Below are 20,230 nucleotides of genomic sequence, written 5' to 3'. Positions count from 1 at the left end.
CCTCATCTGGCTGCTGACGTGCACAGATGGACCACGCCTGGGAAGTAGACCAAGTGCTATAAGCGTGGTGGTGCAGGGAAGTGCTGGCAGCCCCATATCATGGGCACAAGACTTCTGGGACAGTTGGTCCGCTGCCCCCAAATGCAGTCCTGGACGTCCTGCACCGTGGGAGTATGCCAGGCATGATACTCACAGCGTGCAGAAATCTCCTGGCAGCCCTGCCTTCTGAGCACAAGACTTCAGGGACAAGTAGTCCCTCTTCCACCAAATGCAGTCCTGAGCATCATTTATTATAATTCAGGTAAATATAATTCAGCTAACTATATGGGTGGCTCTCATTACAGTAAATATATTGCCACTTGAGTAATAAAATTTACACAAATGTATACGTTTAACCACATCTTAAGGGACATATTTATTATTATTACACGCAACACAGCAAGACACCTTCCTGGAATGCTCTGTGTGAAATGTAGAGGGCAAGAATGCGCCATTGCTATAAAGATACAGCACATTCCTGCTCTCTGTCTGCACTGGCACACAAACTGCTACCTAGCACCAACACAGGCAGGATTGTTTTTGTTCAGTAAGGGGCACCATCCTTCACAAAAACAATCCTCTGAGGCAGACATCTCCAACTGGTAGCTTGTGAGCTACTGGTAGCTCTCTAGGGGCCAGATGTAGCAAACATTTGCAAGTCGCAAATGGCCCGATTCGCTATTTGCGACCTCGCAAACTTCGAAATGGGATGCAAAAATCCCATTTCCGAAGTGCAAATAGCGATGCGAGCCCTTAATGACTCGCAAAATTTGCGATCTGTTTTTGTGACCCGCAAATAGGAAGTCGCAAATTGCGAGTCACAAACCATATGCAAAAGCCAGTCGCAAATTGCGACTAGTCGCAAGAAGCCCATTTTGCACATCCAGATTACCACTGATTCAGAGCAGGTGGTAACCAGAACTAAAGTATAAAAGGACCCCCAGAAGGCATCTGGGTTACTCAAAATGGCTGAACTGTACGTGATAGTGATGTTTCGGGTAGCCGGTTCTGCTGGGGGTCGCTTTTTGGGCTGCAACCTGCTTTTTGGGCCGTGGCATGGTCTAGAAGTCCTCTCTTGGGCTTTGGGTCAGGCTGCGCTCATTCGCTTCAGGGGTGGAGGGGGAACCTACTGTGACACCGCAGAGACCAGAGGCGTCCCCCTCGTGGGCAGTGGTCAGATCGACAGTCCGCGTTATGGGTGGCCGGTTCTGCCACGGGCAGCTTTTCGGGCTGCAACCTGCTTTTTGGGCCGCAGCATGGTCTGGAAGTCCTATCTTGGGCTCTGGGTCATGCTGCGCTCATTCGCGGCCCCCATAATTTTGCTCATCTGCTTTCTGGATTTCTTTTTCCTTCTTTCTTTTTCTTTTTCTTTTCCTCTTTTCTCCTTCCTTGGCCATATCTTCTTCTTCCCAGGAGTCTGTGTTTCCTTCCCTGCATTCATTGCTTACCATCTTTTCTACTATGGCTATGTTTCCATTCACCTGTATGTGGCTTTCCCAATCCAAGATGGTGTTGTTAGCTCTTCCTGCATGTTACTTCCTGTTTGTCAGTATAAAAGTGCAGAAGGTCTTCTCTTCCTTGCTTTGCAAACACTTCTGTCCTCCTGGTGCTCCTCGCTTCTGCTTCCATGATTTGGACCTATCCTGTTTTTGCCTGAAGTTTTATTGTTCCTGATTCGTTATTTTTTTTGTTTTTTTACTTTTTCCTCTTTTCAAGAGTTCCTGTGATCTGAGGTTTTTTTCCCCCAATATTGGGTTTTCCCTCTGGGGCTCCTTCTGGAGGTTGCAGCCTGCTATGAGTTATACTGTCAGCAGCACTGTGGCTATAAGAGAGGGTCACCCCTACCTTGGCAAATTCAGAACAAGCAAGAAACCAGGTGGTGCTCTGAGACTGGCAGATTGCAGCTGTAAGAAGCGTGCAAATCGTGACACTTAGAGGGTGTTCTTGTAATCCAACATGCTGGTGACTAGGGTGTGAGTGACAGTATTTTTAGTGTTGTTTGGGAGCCATTTGAAGATCTTCCTCAGCATCTTCAGGGAGTGGAAGCAAGATGCACTGATAATGTTGAACTGTGCAGTTATGTCCATTTTGCTGTCAATGATTATTCCTAGCTTCCTGGTGTGGGTGTAGGTTGAGGTTCGGCTGGCCACCAGTTGGAGTCCCATGGTGGTGTTCTTGCTTAAGATGACTTTTTCTGTGTTGTTGGCGTTGAGCTTGTGACAATTGGCGTGCATCCAGTCTGCGTCTTTGGTGATGTAGGCAGTGAACTTGTTTCTTGGGTTGGGATCTTAATAGGAGAGCATGTTGATGTTGTCTGCCATAGTGATCATGCATCCATTGAAGATGGTGGGACTGAGGTACGCCACAGATGAGCTTGCAAGCTTTTGAGGAGTAAGGTGCCAGGCTGACAGCTTGTGTTCTATCCATTAAGAAGAAACAGATCCAGTGGAAAATAGGTGCCTGAGGAGGATAGGAAAACTGTGTCATGCTGCAAGGTCAAGGAGAATGAAGACTGTCGTGTCTCCTGTATCAATGATCTCTGGTGGCGATGAATGCTGTTTCTGTACTGTGGTTAGGCCTGAATCCAGAAGCTGGAGGTTGGTAAGGTGGCCGGTGGGGTATTGGTTTATTAGCTTTTCGAAGACCTTTGCCAGGTATGATAGGAGGGAAATGGGTCTGTAGTTGGAAAGTGTGGATGGATCAGTGAACAGTTTCTTGAGCGGAGGCATGAAGGTGGCTTCCTTCCAGGTGTCTGGGTATGTGGATGAGTCGATGGAGGCATTGAGGAAGGGTGCTAGTGCTTTGCTGATATGTAGGAGTCCTTTAGTGAAAGTGTGGTAGGGCAATGGTCAGATTGAGTTCATGATTGGATGTTCTTAATGATAGCAGCAATTTTGACAGTGGTGATGGAAGACCACAAGGTGAGGGTTTGTTCTTCGGCCGTGATGGGAAGCTCATTTGGACGGTGACTGGTTCTGGTTGAGGGGCCAAGATGCAGTATATGGAGGTGATTTTGTTACAGAAGAATTCAGAGAGCTTGTTGCAAAGGTCTTGTGAAGGGACAATGCTGTTTGGGGAAGTAGGAGACACTGTCAAAACTTTGATGTTGGCAAAGATTTCTTTGATACTGTTAATGCCAGCATCAATGTGTTCTGTAAGAGCTGTGCACCTGGTGTTCTGCATTTGCTGGTGACATCATTTCAGGAATGATTTAAAGATGTCTTGATCTGTGATGTCTTGACTTGTTTGCCATTTGGCCTTCAGTTGTGTGCAGTGGTGTTTTGTTAGCCTGACTTCCTAGTAGTACCAGTTGCCCTGCTGTCAGGTTCTTGCTGCTGGGTTTTGCTTGAGGGGAGCTAGGATGTCAGCACATGCAGTGACCCAACTGTTTAAGTTCTTTTTGGATTTCGACAAGTTGCTGGGGTGCTCAGGCTAGTGCGGGGGAGAAAACTGAAGCCCTCTTCTCTTCTGTGATGTTTTCCCAGCTACGATGATCAGGTCCAGTAGTAGTAGGTCTGTGGTGGTGCAGGATGTTTATGATGAACCTGTTGAGGAGCATAGTCTGTCCATGTCATGGTCGCTGGCTTCCCAACTGTGATGTTGCTGATTAAGGGGAAAATTGGGTCCAGTAGGGTCCTATAACTCTTCCCCCTCACTATGCACAGTGTTGTCATAGATTATGTAATTTCAGGTGTTAGCAGTACTGTTATCAAGGCTGTCAGTGAACATTTTATCAGTAATGGAAATATGTAAGGGCATAGGCAGTGTATGGGAAGGGGTAAGTCATAGTCACTTCAGGGCTCAACTTATAGTTACTTCAGTTAACTAAAACCAGTGAATTTCAGTGTTTTTTTAGTTTAAAAAGCTATGTTGCAACTGGCATTACCATCTAACTACTAGTCACTTGAACCATTGCTTTTTTGCAGTGAATTTTAAGGCTTTTTTGAATACTTAAAATTAACTGTCACTTTAACCTTAGTTTTTTCAGTAAATGTCTAAGGTTTTATTTAATTGTAAGTCATTGTCAACATATAAATGACAGGCGTATTGGTTTTGTCAATGGGGTCATTGCAATGTGTGGCAATAAACGATCAAATAAAGCATTTATATAAAAAAGAACAAGTGTTAGACTCATACTCATCAAGCCACATAATGCAGCCATGAGACCAACCACAAGGGATTCCCTCATTCTTAAGCTGAAGAGCAAAAACTTTAGCTCTGGCAATGCTTGAAAATACCAGTAAATATTTTCCGTAGACCCCAGCAAACATAGGTTTAATTTTTCAGAATTTTGGGGGGCTGCTGTAGTCTCTGCAATCCCCCACAATATTTAAAAATGTGCTGGTGGTGCCACTGACCAGTCTGGGGCACTGCCACGCACCACAATATATTTATATTAGCCCAAAAAGGGCATTACGGGACACTCCTTCGAGTAGCAAATAATAAATGTGCAGCACTGTCGCTTATTTATTATTCTCATCCTTTTTATTTGTGGGTGTCTTGGTCCCACCTGTGACTACCACAGTTTATTTGTGCTGGGGGCACAGGGAAAGCCCCAGTGTCCCTGCAGCTCCTTCTGGCTCCCTGGCCACCACCCACTGTAGGCCCTTTTTTTTTGGTGTGTGACCCACTGCCCACTCAGGGCACCCATAAGTCTAAAATACATAGGGGTCGCAGAGGGAGCTCCAAGGCCCCATCAGCCTCTATTGCCCTCTGAGCCAACACCCATTCTAGGTGCTGACAGGAGCTGCCATCAACTGTGCTCCTGCAGGAAGAGCGAACATCCTTTCCTGCCTAATCGTGTGGACAGTGAACAAAAGAAAATGTTTGCTCCCACCTGGCCAGAGCATTACTGCACCTTCTGGGGGTGGGAAACAGAGGTGGAGATATTGAGGATGGAGTCCCTGGGGCCGAACTATGGCTCAGGGACAAGTGCAACACACTACCCCCAAAAAAGTATTTAGCACTAGGGCATGGGGATCCATGGCTGTACTATGGCTTAGGGAAGGGTGCTCCATGCTCCTTCCCCACAAAAAGAAGAAATTGGCCTCAATGGATGGGGTCCTCGGGCCGTATTACAGCTCAGGAATGGAGGCTGCACACACCCCAATAAATCAAAAAGCAGTCCAGGAGATTGGGTCCTCAGGACCCAAAAATCTGGAGGGGGACTGCATATCCCTCTGTCCAAAACACTAGATTGTGCCCATTTTTTATGACACAGCAGAACCCCTCTGTAAGCTCCCCCCCAACCAGGCCTAGGGGAAAGGGTATACCTTTAGGTCTCCTTACCGTCTTTTCCAGGACATGGGACGGAGTTCCTGAGTCCTAAAATGGCTGCCACACCTTTGTTGACATGGTGGCAGCCAATCAGATCTTATATTTAGATCTGTCAGCTCTGTGGCTCCTCAGCAGTATGCTATATACATATTTTGAACCTTTTCTTCTCAAAATTACTGAATAAGTTTACAAACAAACAGCACACTTTCTGGATCAAGATCTAGGTTTTTGCAAGTTTTGCTGTAATTCCTTTTAGCAGTTTTGCAGTATTGCTGTTCAATTTTCCTATTGACCATTGAATGAGAAAAACACATTTTGGGACCCCACCCTTTTCTTGGTCCCCACATGATGATCACACAGAAATGTTTCAGGAAGGAACTTTGGTGGATGGCACTTTTTAAAAAACAAGTTTTGTAAAGATTTGTCAAATAGTGGCAAACTTATTAGCAAATCAGATAATCAGTTTTCTATGGAAACGTGATCCTGACTATAACTAACTTGTGGATATATATATCACTGGAATCAAGCTAGCCTGGCTGAAGAAGGGTGATACCCTGAAACCGGTCCCAGGATGCTTGTTTCCGGTCTAGGGAGGACCTGGCCTGGCAGTTCGGGCTGGACTGTTCCCATGAGGAACAGGGTCAAGACTGATTTGCATATGACTGGGTCCAAACTGGGGTGGGATGGCGAGCAAAAGAACGATGGATTAAACCCAGATCTGTGACTGGGGGTGAGTGTTTGCATTGTCAGCACTCCGTCCATCATCCTTTTGTGTTGCTAATGTTGCCCTAAGTGGGAAGGGTATGCCCAGACGTGGGTCCCTTGCTCACTATGCCACTGGAATCAAGCTAGCCTGGCTGAAGAAGGGTGATACCCTGAAACCGGTCCCAGGATGCTTGTTTCCGGTCCAGGGAGGACCTGGCCTGGCAGTTCGGGCTGGACTGTTCCCGTGAGGAACAGGGTCAAGACTGATTTGCATATGGCTGGGTCCAAACTGGGGTGGCATGGTGAGCATAAGAACGATAGATTAAACCCAGATCTGTGACTGGGGGTGAGTGTTTGCATTGTCAGCACTACGTGGGTCCCTTGCTCACTATGCCACTGGAATCCATATATATATATTTATATATGGAAAGAAAGAAAAGCACTAAAGCCCAGTTCCAGACAACACCAACCATTTTATTCCATTCTTAAAAGTGGCAGCACGCTCTCTTTCCTTACTCGTTTCTGCTCTACAATGAGCCTTGATCACAGATGACCAGGTTTAAAGTGGAAAGTGACTTCATACTTAAGTATAAGCTGTCACATGACCTTGTGGTTTTAAATCCTACTTCAACCAGAATACACTGGAAATATTGCCATGTGTTCCCTTGGACCCCAGTGCACTAATATAAAGTCTCTTCCATTTAAAGTGACCACGTGCAATTAGAAAACAGCCTTGTATCAAATTTAGTAGTCTTCCAAATGTGAAGCCAATATTAGCCATGGGAACTGCCACTACCCAGGGTCGGCTCCTGCTATGTCCCGGGATGCCCACCCCGGGACATAGCTGTTTGTTTTCTGCCAGCAAGGGGAGCTGATAGCTCCCACCAAGCAAAAGCAAACAAAGGGGGTCATTCCAACCTCGGCGGTAAGAGTCACTTACCGCCGTTCAGAAGACCGCCATGACACCGCCGCGGCCGCGGTACACCGCCACGGTCATTCTGACCCACAACAGGCAAACCGCCAAAATACAGACATCCACAAAAGTCCGCCACACCAAAGGGCAGCGAGAAACTGGCGATAACCAAACCTCCACCGTCACGCCAACAGAAATACGCCCATACTATCACAACACACGAATCCACGCGGCGGTCTTTCAACCGCGGTATTCCATTGGCGGTACACACCGCCGTGCTCGAAATACACACACTCTTACAAAACACTACCACATTGGACAATTCGAAATACACACACCTGATACACATACACACACCACTCCCACACACCCATTACAATATAAAATACACACCCACATCACCCACAAACCTCCACTCCTAGAGATTCGTGAACACGCACCGAGAAAAGACATCCGAGCACCCAGACGCCCAATTCACTGTCACCCAGCAATATTTGCACGCACTTCACACAACACAACAATACACATCACCACACTTAGCACCACACAATCCACCCTACACATCACCCTCACCACCCCATGGCACCGCAAAGACACCCCAGGTTCTCTGATGATGAACTCAGGGTCATGGTGGAGGAAATTGTACGAGTAGAGCCACAGCTGTTCGGGACACAGGTGCAGCACACCACCATTGCCAGGAAGATGGAGCTATGGAGCAGAATAGTGGACAGGGTCAATGCTGTGGGACAGCACCCAAGAAATCGGGACGACATCAGGAAGAGGTGGAACGACCTACGAGGGAAGGTGCGTTCCATGGTATCCAGACACAACATCGCGGTGCAGCGGACTGGCGGCGGACCCCCACCTCCTCCCCCAGAATTTACAACATGGGAGGAGCAGGTCTTGAACATCCTGCATCCTGAGGGCCTCGCAGGAGTAGGCGGAGGAATGGACTCTGGTAAGTCTCATCTTCACTACTTCATCCCCCCCACCCCACCTGCATGCCAACTCATACCCCCACCCCCATCACACCTACTCCTTGCAAATGTCTCACCATCACAACCCACCCATCCCAACATCTAGCCCTGCATGCGTCCACAAAGCATGGACACCCATCACCAAAGCATGCCTACTGCACTTACACATACAACCCCCCCCCCAAACCACTGTCACAACAGCCCCCACAAAGGAATGCCAGCACTGGGGTACACGGGCACCCACCCATTGCACGCTATGGCACACACAGATGCAATAACCATACTTTTATACCCCTGCAGGACCCGAACGCCAGGTCACCACGCAGGAGGGTCCACAAATGTCCACTCCACCCCCAGAAGAGGCCCACAGTGAGGACAGCAACTCTGTCTCCCTGGATCTAGATGACCAGCCCGGTCCATCGGGGACCTCAGGACAGTCGGTTCCCCTCAGACAGCCACAGGCCACAGCAGACCTTCCCCCCTCTGGGAACACCAGCACAGCACCCACCCAGCGGGCCCATACCTCTGTGCCCAGGACACGTCAATCAGCGGTGTGTCCACCACTACAGGGAACCCAGGCTAACCCACCACCCCAACAACAACAGGGACCTGGGGGCAGTGGTAGTGGGCACACGGTCCAGGGGACAGAGGCCCATGGAAACAGGGGAACTGGGAGGGCTGCTGTGCGACAGGGGGGACAGGCCCAGGGAACCCACTCTCCACGAGGCCCTCTCCTCCATCATGGGAGCATACCACCACTCCCAGGAGACGATGGCGACGGTCCTGGCCAGGTTTCAGGAGATCCAGCTTCTGCAGGAGCAACAGTATATGGGGTTCAGGGAGGAACTAAGAAACATCAGTTCCGCCATGGGTAACATCGTAGTGGCCCTGAATGAGGTAGTCACCACATTGCGGGACACTGTGGCAGCACAAAGGGCCCCTGACACTAGCATGGACCAAGAACTGCCTACCACCTCCGCCGGTGCTAGTGGACAGGAGGCCCCGACACAAGACCAACAGGCCACCAGAACCCCACCCCCTGCAGAAGGAGAACCACCCCGCAAGCGGGCCCTGAGATCCAGGAAGAAGACAGAGTAAGATGTCAAAACCCCCGCCAGCAAAGGATACCGCCCTGATTGTCATCCCACTGTCCCACATTGTCACCCTGTCCAACCTTAAACTGCCCCTGCTCCACTTCCCACAGGCATTTGGACAATGCACCTGTGATACTGATAGTCTGGACTCTGCCATGGACAATCCTCCACCATCACCCCTCACCGATTTGCAACCACCCATCCAATTTAGAGCACTTGAATAAAAACACTTATTGCACAAAACAATCTGGATTCTGGCTGTGATTTTGAACAAATGTATTAGACATGACCGTGCCAAAATGTTCATTCACATTGTGATGTCAACAAACCGCTGTCACACAGCTGTAGTCCATGGGGAAACAAAGCAGATGTCACGCAGTGGGGCCCACATCTCTGAAAACGGAAGGGAAAGTCACAACACAGTTACCATACACTGGGGGAAAAAGTCAGACAGTAGAGAGGTAGGAGTCTTTAAGTAAATGTAATATGCCGGTGTGTACTCTTACCTGTGTGTCATTGAAAATACTGCTGTATTACTGTGTTCCTGTTCTCTATGTCGTCCTCTTCGGCTTCCTCCTCTTCACTCTCCACAGGCTCCACAGCTGCTACAACACCACCATCTGGACCATCCTCCTGCAGAAAAGGCACCTGGCGCCGCAAAGCCAGGTTGTGAAGCATACAGGAGGCCACGATGATCTGGCACACCTTCTTTGGTGAGTACATTAGGGATCCACCTGTCATATGGAGGCACCTGAACCTGGCCTTCAGGAGGCCAAAGGTTCGCTCGATCACCCTCCTAGTCCTCCCATGGGCCTCATTGTACCGTCCCTCTGCCCTTGTCCTGGGATTCCTCACTGGGGTCAGTAGCCATGACAGGTTGGGGTAACCAGAGTCCCCTAATAGCCACACCCGGTGCCTCTGGAGTTGACCCATCACATACGGGATGCTGCTATTCCGCAGGATGCAGGCGTCATGCACTGACCCAGGAAACCTGGCATTAACATGGGAGATGTACTGGTCAGCCAAACACACCATCTGTACATTCATGGAATGATAACTCTTCCGGTTCCTGTACACCTGTTCACTCCTGCTGGGTGGGACCAAAGCAACATGTGTCCCATCAATGGCACCAATGATGTTGGGAATATGTCCAAGGGCATAGAAGTCTCCTTTCACTGTAACCAAATCCCCCACCTCAGGGAAAATGATGTAGCTCCGCAGGTGTTTGAGCAGGGCAGACAACACTCTGGACAACACCTTGGAAAACATGGGCTGGGACATCCCTGATGATATGGCCACTGTTGTTTGAAATGACCCACTTGCTAAGAAATGGAGTACTGACATCACCTGCACTAGAGGGGGGATCTGTGTGGGTTGGCGGATGGGTGACATCAGGTCAGGCTCCAGCTGGGCACACAGTTCCTGTATAGTGGCTCGGTCAAGCCTGTATGTCAGTATGACATGTCGTTCCTCCATTGTCGACAGGTCCACCAGCGGTCTGTACACAGGAAGATTCCTCCATCTCCTCGCATGTCCCAGCGGACGGTGCCTATGAAGGACAACAGCGAGCACAGAGTCAATCAACCCACAGGTACGTAACCACAGCTTGCACATAACACGATTCCCAATGCATTGAATGGCTTGTAGGAGTGTTGATGCAAGGCCTAGGTATGTGTGACGCAGTAGAAATTAAGCCCTGTGGGCCCTTGAAATGGCGGCTGCCTGACCTGTGAAGTGCGACAGTGGGATGTGAGGTCAATGCGCTGGCGTGGCACACCGTGGCGGTAGGCGGTCGAAGACCGCGGCGCAAAGCCGCATTGGTTAACATTGAACCCTATGGGTTTCAGGAGCCAATGACGATGTGCGCCGGCGGTCGCGGTACGCACCGCTGCGGGCGTGACCGCCATTTTCTATCTGCTTAATCACTCGATACCTGATCTTCGACAGGAGAGGACCTACACTGCAAGTGCTGCTGTGACCTCGGTCTGGAAGAGACAATGGCTCATGCTACTGGGGAAAGGGCCCCTGCCTTCACTGCAGAGGAGTTGGAGAAACTTGTGGATGGGGTCCTCCCCCAGTATGCGCTACTCTACGGTCCTCCAGACCAACAGGTAAGTACACAGGGACCATGCTTAGTGGGCAATGCCTGGGTTGAGTGGGGTGGATGAAAGATGGTGGGGAGGGGAGCGATTGAGGCATGCATCAAATGACAGATGAGAGCATGTGCCACATGGCAAGGGTAGGGATGGGGGGGCCACTCACATCGAGCATGCAGAAGGTGATGACAATTTTTCTCTCCCTGTACATGTCACATAGGTCAGCGCCCACCAGAAAGTCGCTATTTGGCGTGCCATCGCCAAGGACGTCCGGACCCTGGGGGTCCACAACAGACGGGGCACCCACTGCCGGAAGAGGTGGGAGGACATCCGACTCTGGAGCAGGAAGACGGCGGAGGCTCAGCGGGGGATGGCCTCCCAACGTAGGAGGGGTGCCAGTCGTACTTTGACCCCCCTGATGTCCCGGATCCTGGCGGTGGCCTACCCCGATTTGGATGGGCGCGTGAGGACATCACAGCAGACACAAGGGGGTGAGTACAAATACATTCTGCTGACTTTGCGCGCAGTGGAGGTGTCTGGGTGGGGGAGGCGGGCTGTGGGTATCCCTAGGCCAGGGCGATTTCTGAAGGCTAGGCCCCTCCGTATGGCATGGCCCTGTGCCCCCGCCCCCCACCTCTGTAGGGTGCCAAGTACAGGTATCCATGGCCCTGTGTCATCTATGTGTGCAGTTGTCATCCATAGGCTTGTAGGCCATGTCCCACGGATTGCGTAGTGGACCCCAAGTGCGCGGCGTAGGGCAGGGGGCTTCTGTGTCTGTCCTCTCCGCCAACTGTGTCGCCAATGCATGCACTCAACATGTCTTTATTTCTCCCCCCCCCCCTTTTTTGTGGTCTTCCTGTTCATGTGTGCATTAGCATCATCAGGCGGAGGAGAAGTGGCATTGGAGCACGAGGGAGCTGCATCCCACATGGCCCTGGAGGGCCATGCAACGGAGTCTGAATACACCAGTGGGACGGAGGGCGAGGGGAGCTCCACAGCGGGGACTCGTGCTGATGTCAGTGACAGCGATTCGTCCTCTGAAGGGAGCTCCCTTGTGGTGGCGGCAACATCCGTGCCCCCGCAACAACAGGTACAGCCGCCACCCAGCGCACCAGCAGCCCCTCAGCGTTTGCCCCGTGCCCGCTCACCCAGGAAGGTGGGCATCTCCTTCGCCCCAGGCACCTCAGGCCCTGCCCCTGTCACCCCTGCTGCCCTCAGTGAGGAGGTCAGTGACCTCCTGAGGACCATCATTGTTGGGCAGTCTACCCTTTTGAATGCCATCCAGGGTGTAGAACGGGAGGTGCACCAGAGTAATGCATACCTGGAGGGCATTCATTCTGGTCAGGCTGCCCATCAGCGATCGTTCAACGCTCTGGCCTCAGCACTGACGTCAGCCATTGTCCCTGTCTCTAGCCTCCCACCTCCAACTTCCTCCACCCAGACCCAATCCCCTGTACCTCTGCCTATCCCAGACACACCATCAGACCAGCCTGCACACACCTCAACACCCAAGGGAAGCTCATCCAGACATAAGCACCACACATCACACAAGCATTCACACAAGCAACATCCACATGCAGACATACCAACACCCACTGCCTCCACTGTGTCCCCCTCCTCCCTCCCTGTGACATCTCCACTTACACTTGCATGCACAACATCTTCAGCCACTACGTCCATCACAGCACACCCACCAGAACACTCCGCACCCGTGCAGTCACCACCCCCACTACCATTTACACGTCCCCTGTGTCCTCTCCCAGTGTGTCTGTCACCCCCTCTTCCAAAATACACAAACACAGGCAGCCACCCACCCAACAGCCATCCACCTCACGACAGCCTCCAGCCCAAGCACCTGCACCCAAAGACACCAGACTTCACACTCCTACAACCACATCCTCTTCCTCCACACCCATACCCACTACACCTACCCGTCCCTCTCTTTCCAAATTGCTTTTCTTTTCCAAACTTGACCTCTTTCCTACAACTCCCCCACCCCGTCCATCTCATAAGACTCCAATCAGCACCTCAGCCACCACAAAACCGGGACCTGTAAAGACTGTTTGCCATGGACTGTGGAGTCCCCCACCCTCAAGGGCATCCAGTTCAGCTAGGAGCCAAGGCACGGCCAGCCCACCCCCGGAAAAGCATCCGAAGATTGCCAGTGCCCGGCGCGAGAGACCAAAGACCCCAGGGACCAAAATCCCTACATTGGCTCCGGCAGGAAGTCGGGTGCCACCTGGCACACCGCCAAAGGTGGGAAAGGGCCACAGGCGTACAGGGAAGGGTGGGAAGGGCAGCACGCCCGACAAGTCCGGCAGCAGCCCAGCTGGCCAGGAGGGCCCCACCAGCCCCATCCCAGGTGTGCAGGAGGACACCCACAGGCCCGGTACTGCAGCCCAGGAGGGCCCCGCAAGCCACGTCCCAGGTGGGCAGGAGGACACCCACAGGCCGGGTACTGCAGCCCAGGAGGGCCCCGCAAGCCACCAAACAGATGGGCAGGAAGGCCCCGCCAGCCACATGTCAGGTGGCGAGTGACATCCATGCCATGGCCGGATCCGCTGACCTGGACACTCATCTCAAGCACCGCTGACCTGGACACTCATCTCAAGCACCGCTGACCTGGACACTCATCTCAAGCACCGCTGAACAGGGCACCGCCGTCTCAAGCACCGCTGAACAGGGCCCTTCATCTCAAGCACCGCTGAACAGGGAACCGGCGTCTCAAGAACCGCTGAACAGGGCTCTTCATCTCAAGAACCGCTGACCTGGACACTCATCTCAAGCACCGCTGAACAGGGCACCGCCGTCTCAAGAACCGCTGAACAGGGCCCTTCATCTCAAGAACTGCTGACCTGGACACTCATCTCAAGCACCGCTGAACAGGGCACCGCCGTCTCAAGCACTGCTGAACAGGGCCCTTCATCTCAAGCACCAATGAACTGGGCACCGCCGTCTCAAGAACCGCTGAACAGGGCACCGCCGTCTCAAGCACCGCTGAACAGGGCACCGCCGTCTCAAGCACCGCTGAACAGGGCACCGCCGTCTCAAGCACCGCTGAACAGGGCACCGCCGTCTCAAGCAACGCTGAACAGGGCCCTTCATCTCAAGCACCGCTGAACAGGGCACCACCGTCTCAAGCACCGCTGAACAGGGCCCTTCATCTCAAGCACCGCTGAACAGGGCACCGCTGTCTCAAGAACCGCTGAACAGGGCCCTTCATCTCAAGCACCGCTGAACTGGGCACCACCGTCTCAAGAACCGCTGAACAGGGCCCTTCATCTCAAGCACCGCTGAACTGGGCACCGCCGTCTCAAGAACCGCTGAACAGGGCACCGCCGTCTCAAGCACCGATGAACAGGGCACCGCCGTCTCAAGAACCGCTGAACAGGGCCCTTCATCTCAAGCACCGCTGAACTGGGCACCGCCGTCTCAAGAACCGCTGAACAAGGCACCGCCGTCTCAAGCACCGCTCCGCTGGGCACCGCCGTCTCAAGCACTGCTCCGCTTGGCCCTTCATCTCAAGCACTGCTCCGCTGGGCCCTTCATCTCAAGCACTGCTCCGCTGGGCCCTTCATCTCAAGGCCCGCTCCGCTGGGCCCTTCATCTCAAGCACCGCTGAACTGGGCACCGCCGTCTCAAGAACCGCTGAACAGGGCACCGCCATCTCAAGCACCGCTCCGTTGGGCACCGCCGTCACAAGCACTGCTCCGCTGGGCCCTTCATCTCAAGCACTGCTCCGCTGGGCCCTTCATCTCAAGCACTGCTCCGCTGGGCCCTTCATCTCAAGCACCGCTCCGCTGGGCACCGCCGTCTCAAGCACCGCTCCGCTGGGCACCGCCGTCTCAGAAACCGCTGAACTGGGCCCTTCATCTCAAGCACCGCTCCGCTGGCCACCGCCGTCTCAAGCACCGCTCCGCTGGGCACCGCCGTCTCAAGCACCGCTCCGCTGGGCACCGCCGTCTCAGAAACCGCTGAACTGGGCCCTTCATCTCTAGCACTGCTCCGCTGGGCCCTTCATCTCAAGCACCGCTCCGCTGGGCACCGCCGTCTCAGAAACCGCTGAACTGGGCCCTTCATCTCAAGCACTGCTCCGCTGGGCCCTTCATCTCAAGCACCGCTCCGCTGGGCACCGCCGTCTCAAGCACCGCTGAACTGGGCCCTTCATCTCAAGAACCGCTGGCCCATTGGCGGAAGGGGCAGGCCCGCTTCTGTGTCGGGCAGGGCTGCATGAAGCACTCTGGGCACTAGTCCCCCTCCAGTACCAGTGGAGACTGTCATCCACTTGAGAGACTGTGGCTTTGCACTCCCCAGGATGTAACAGTGGGCAACCCACCCACTGTATAGACTTGAGAGACTGTGGCTTTGCACTCCCCAGGATGGCACAGTGGGCAAACCACCCACTGTAGAGACTTGAGAGACTGTGGCTTTGCACTCCCCAGGATGGCACAGTGGGCAACCCACCCACTGTAGAGACTTGAGAGACTGTGGCTTTGCACTCCCCAGGATGGCACAGTGGGCAAGCCACCCACTGTAGAGACTTGAGAGACTGTTGCTTTGCACTCCCCAGGATGGCACAGTGGCCATGGAGGCCTCTCGTGGATCTGTCGTCGTGGACTCATCTGGCTGAGGTGCCCCCCCTTCCCTTCCCCCTGAGGTGCCTGTAGTTTTCCTATCTGATGCCCCTGCAGTGTTCTCTCCGTTGGAGGCAGGTATCCTGTGTGGGCTTTGCCCATGTGTTTTGGCCCAGTGGCCCACGAACAATGGCTGATAAACATATCGGACTGGATAATTTATGTATATAAAGTTATAGATGTGTGATATATTTTATACTCAGTCTTACAATATAATTCTAAATTTATAATCATTTCCTTTTGTCTTTGCATTCTTCCGGGTGGTTTGGGGGGGTAACTGTGATGTGTTGCTATGCATTGATGTGTGTGTTGTAGTGGGTGAGGGTGAGGGTGGGTGTGTCGCATATGTGTGTCCCCGTAATTTTTCGCCTCCCCCCTCCCCTGTGTCGTAGGTGCAGTACTCACCGTTGTCTTCTGCGCCGGCGTTCGTGCTCCTGGTAGAGGAGCAGGAAGACAATGGCTGGTAGGATGTGGAGTTCAGGTTCCATGCTGTCCAGATTCCTTGTGGGGTGTATGGAGGTGAGCGTTTTCCGTTTGAAATGGCTGTTTCCGCCGTGTTTTTATCGGCGGGGCTACCGCCCCGGAAAAGGTGGCGGATTGGTGGGTTGTGATAGGGTGGGCGGTACATTGTCTCCCGCCTGTCTGTTGGCGGTGACCGCCGCACTGTTTGTTTGTCCCGCCGTGGCGGGCGGTGTGTTAAAGTGGCGGTCTCTGTTGGCGGTTTCCGCCAGGGTCGGAATTGCATTTTTTTTTACCGCCAGTCTGTTGGCGGTTTGGCTACCGCTTTAATACCGACCGCCAGGGTTGGAATGACCCCCAAAGTTGGCTTTCTGCCAGCGGGAGCTGTCAAACAGCTCCTGCTTGCAGAAAGCAGAGTTTTCATCTGTTTTCCTGCACACAAATATGAGTGCAGGGAAACAGATGAAAATATTGCTCCCACAAGCTGGGAACTGCTATTTAAAGCAGCCTCCTGCCTGTGGGAGCAATGCCTGCTCCCACAAGACTGTCACTGTCTCTCTCTCTCTTCCATCATGGGATGGAAGAGGTTGAGGGAGATTGTCATAGCAATGGTCTCTCCATGCAATGACTTCACACAGTCAGAAAGGTAAAATGTTTGGTACGAATGTTATAGTTACGTTTGGATGTATACATGAACATAGTCACTTCTGGCCTAATTGTCAAGGTCATATGCTGTCACTTAGTACGCTGAAGGGTCAAATTCTAGTATTGCTTGGCAGTGTGTATGTTTATTTACTAGTGTTTTGACTGTTAAACTTTTCTGCCGGTGGAATGTTCACTTTTTTTTCTAATCACATGCATGGGTTGACTGTCATAGGTATGTCAGAATGCATCACAGTAAGGAGTCACCTATGGCCTATAGGTTAAGGTCACAGACCTTCACACTGAAAGTTGAGGGTTCTACTCCGGGTGTGTCTGTAGTCATTTTCCTTCTTTGATTTCTTTTAAACTTCAAAAGTTTAAGGGTCATACTAAAAGGCGATCTCACTCTTTTTAATTGACAAATATATTTGTCTTTTCAATTTGTCCAGAAATATCTCATTTCAAGTATATCATTCATCAAAGCCTAAAACTTCTCAGTCTCTCTCACTCTACCTGGTACTCTATTTCTCTCTCTCTCTCTTTCAATCTCTTTCTCCCACTCAGACCCTGTAGTGAAATATGGGCCTCATTCCGACCCTGGCGGTTCCGCGGACCACGGACCACGGAAAGCACCGCCAACAGGCTGGCGGTGCTTCCTGGGCCGTTCTGACCGCGGCGGTAAAGCCGCGGTCAGAAAACCGGGTCCGGCGGTTTCCCGCCGGATTAACCCCGGTTGGCCCAATCCTCCATGGCGGCGCTGCAAGCAGCGCCGCCATGGGGATTCCGACCCCCTTCCCGCCAGCCTGTTTCTGGCGGTTTTCACCGCCAGGAACAGGATGGCGGGAACGGGTGTCCTGGGGCCCCTGGGGGCCCCTGCTCTGCTCATGCCACTGGCATGGGCAGTGCAGGGGCCCCTTAACAGGGCCCCATTAAGCTTTTCACTGTCTGCATAGCAGACAGTGAAAAGCGCGACGGGTGCTACTGCACCCGTCACACACCTGCAACACCGCCGGCTCCATTCGGAGCCAGCTTCAGTGTTGCAGGCCCTTTCCCGCTGGGCCGGTGGGCGCTCCCTTGGCGGGCGCCCGCCGGCCCAGCGGGAAAGTCTGAATGGCCCCAGCGGTCTTCTGACCGTGGAGCGGCCAATTGGCGGTTCCCGTTTGGCGGGCGGCAACCGCTGCCCGCCAAACTTAGAATGACCCCCTATGTGTTGAAATATGTGTTTTTGACCACTGACTTTGTGTTGCACCACTTTGCACCTTGATTAGTTGTCCAGTGTTCACCAGTTGCAACCTACATTTTCTATTGACTTTATCGTAGCTTTAGACACTACCATGTCAAAGGCTGACTGTATTTTGCCACATTGTAAACTGTGCTTGTTTTTGTGTGCTTTCTCACCGAAGAGCTAGGACATATTATCACCGAACAGCTAGTACATAATATGGAGGAGATAGGCAGTCAGCATCATAAGGACAATTTGGGAAACTGGACAGTTCCAATCTGTTTCTTTCAACTCTGACCTACATTAGCCAGCATGTTTGAATTGCTAAATGAGGGTTTTTTTCCAGAAAGCTTCTTCTGGTTCTTAAAGATATAAAAGACCCAGTGCAACAGCGAGAGAGTAGAGTGGCTGCAATCAGAATTCTTGACGTCGGATGCCTGATATCTGTCCTGTGAGGGTGGTTATCTCTTTTGCAGTCGAAAGGGGTCATCATCTTGCTGGCATGAGAAAGATGAAGAGCTTGGCAGGCTTGACGGTGATTAATTTTTACTTCATTATTTGCTTTGCATAATATAATTATAAATACATATATTTGCTGTGTACATTGCAGTTGAGAATCATTTTGATATATTTTCCTTTCATTGCTGTGACTATTTTTAAACATGTGCTTTTAACATGCTAACCTCCTTTTTAGGAACCTCATGGTGAAATAATAATAAATGTCTTCTTTGAACTGAGAAGTGCATTCCAGAGTTTTTTGTCAGCTCGGTCATTAGTGAAAGCAAAACATTTTGGCGTAGGTTGGACAGTCTAAAAAGAGAGGTTGGAGGTTGAGAGTGCACGATTTAAAAGTGTAAATATGTTTTTGTTAAGGGAATTAAAGGAAGCACCACAAACCATGTTTGAAAAGGCTTATGAAATTAAAATGCCTTATGATGTCATGGCAAATGTGTTTTCTTGTTTATCAGGACTTTCTATGTTTTGGGATGGGTGCTTGGATAAAACAAAAGTGCTAAATGTATTTTCATGTTAAGAAAAGGTGCTTTTTGAACAGAATGATGTCCCTTTTATTCTTGACAAGAGGGTTTAGATACTTTTGTCTGCTTATAGAAAAATGCATGAGAGATATAAACAGTTAGAATATGTAAATAAGAAATTAAAAGAGCAAGTTAGTCAGAAAAAATTATTACAGGATAAAAACTGAAATCTACCAAGCTGTTACAGGGGAATCTGGCTTTTCACATTCCAGTAATGAGGAGGTTAAAAAAGGTGAGGGCGAGTGTGAGCTGCATGAGCAGAACGTAGTTTGTGAGCAGAGTAGCCCACAGTTTTTGGTAGGAGTTGAAATGCATTCTTTAAAAGATTACACTGAGCATGAAGCTGACGATGTTACCGGTATATTCAAACAACTTTTGCACAATATGAAGTGTACAATTAATTCAGACAAGAAACAGATACTGTCGCAAAATGTGCAGTTTCTGGGAATTCAGTGGAATCCAGAACATAGAGTGATGTTGTTACAGGTGAAACAAAAGAAGTTGGAGTTTCTTACTCTTTGCACTAAGAAAGGGACACAGAGTTTCATGAGATTGTTTGATTTTTGGAAACAGCATGACCCTCATCTGAGTAAGATCTTAATCCTTTGGTACAAAGTAACCAGGAAAAAACATGAGTTTGAATGGAGTAAAGAGCAGCTGTATGCTTATGATTTGGCAAATGAAATAATTCAACAGACTTTAGACTTGTGTACAGTGCAAGAGGGAGATATTGAGTTATATGTAACTGTTCAAGGATAATATGCAAACTGGAGTATGTGGTAGAAAAAGGGGAGGACAAGGGTGCCTCTAGAAATTTGGACTTTAAAAAACTAGCTTACTTTGGGGAGCACTATACTCCCTTTGAAAAACAGCTTTTGATCTGTTGTTGGGCTCTAGTGGATACTGAGCAAATAACACTAGGTCATAAAATAATTCTGAGACCTGAAATACCAATCATGCAGTTCACCTAAATCTCACTGTATAGTACATGCACAAGAGGCTAATATCATACACTGGATCTGGTACATACAAGATAGGGCTCAGCACTGCAGCCCTTCATGAACAGGTGTCACAAGCCCCTGTACAGGATGAGGAGAGAGTGCAGGAGGTACCACAGGTAAAAGAGTCACCAGTG

This window comes from Pleurodeles waltl, chromosome 4_1 (genome assembly GCF_031143425.1).
Source record: "Pleurodeles waltl isolate 20211129_DDA chromosome 4_1, aPleWal1.hap1.20221129, whole genome shotgun sequence".
NCBI classification, from domain to species: domain Eukaryota; kingdom Metazoa; phylum Chordata; class Amphibia; order Caudata; family Salamandridae; genus Pleurodeles; species Pleurodeles waltl.
The sequence above is the reverse complement of the archived record's forward strand: the minus strand, read 5'-3'. Positions refer to the sequence as shown.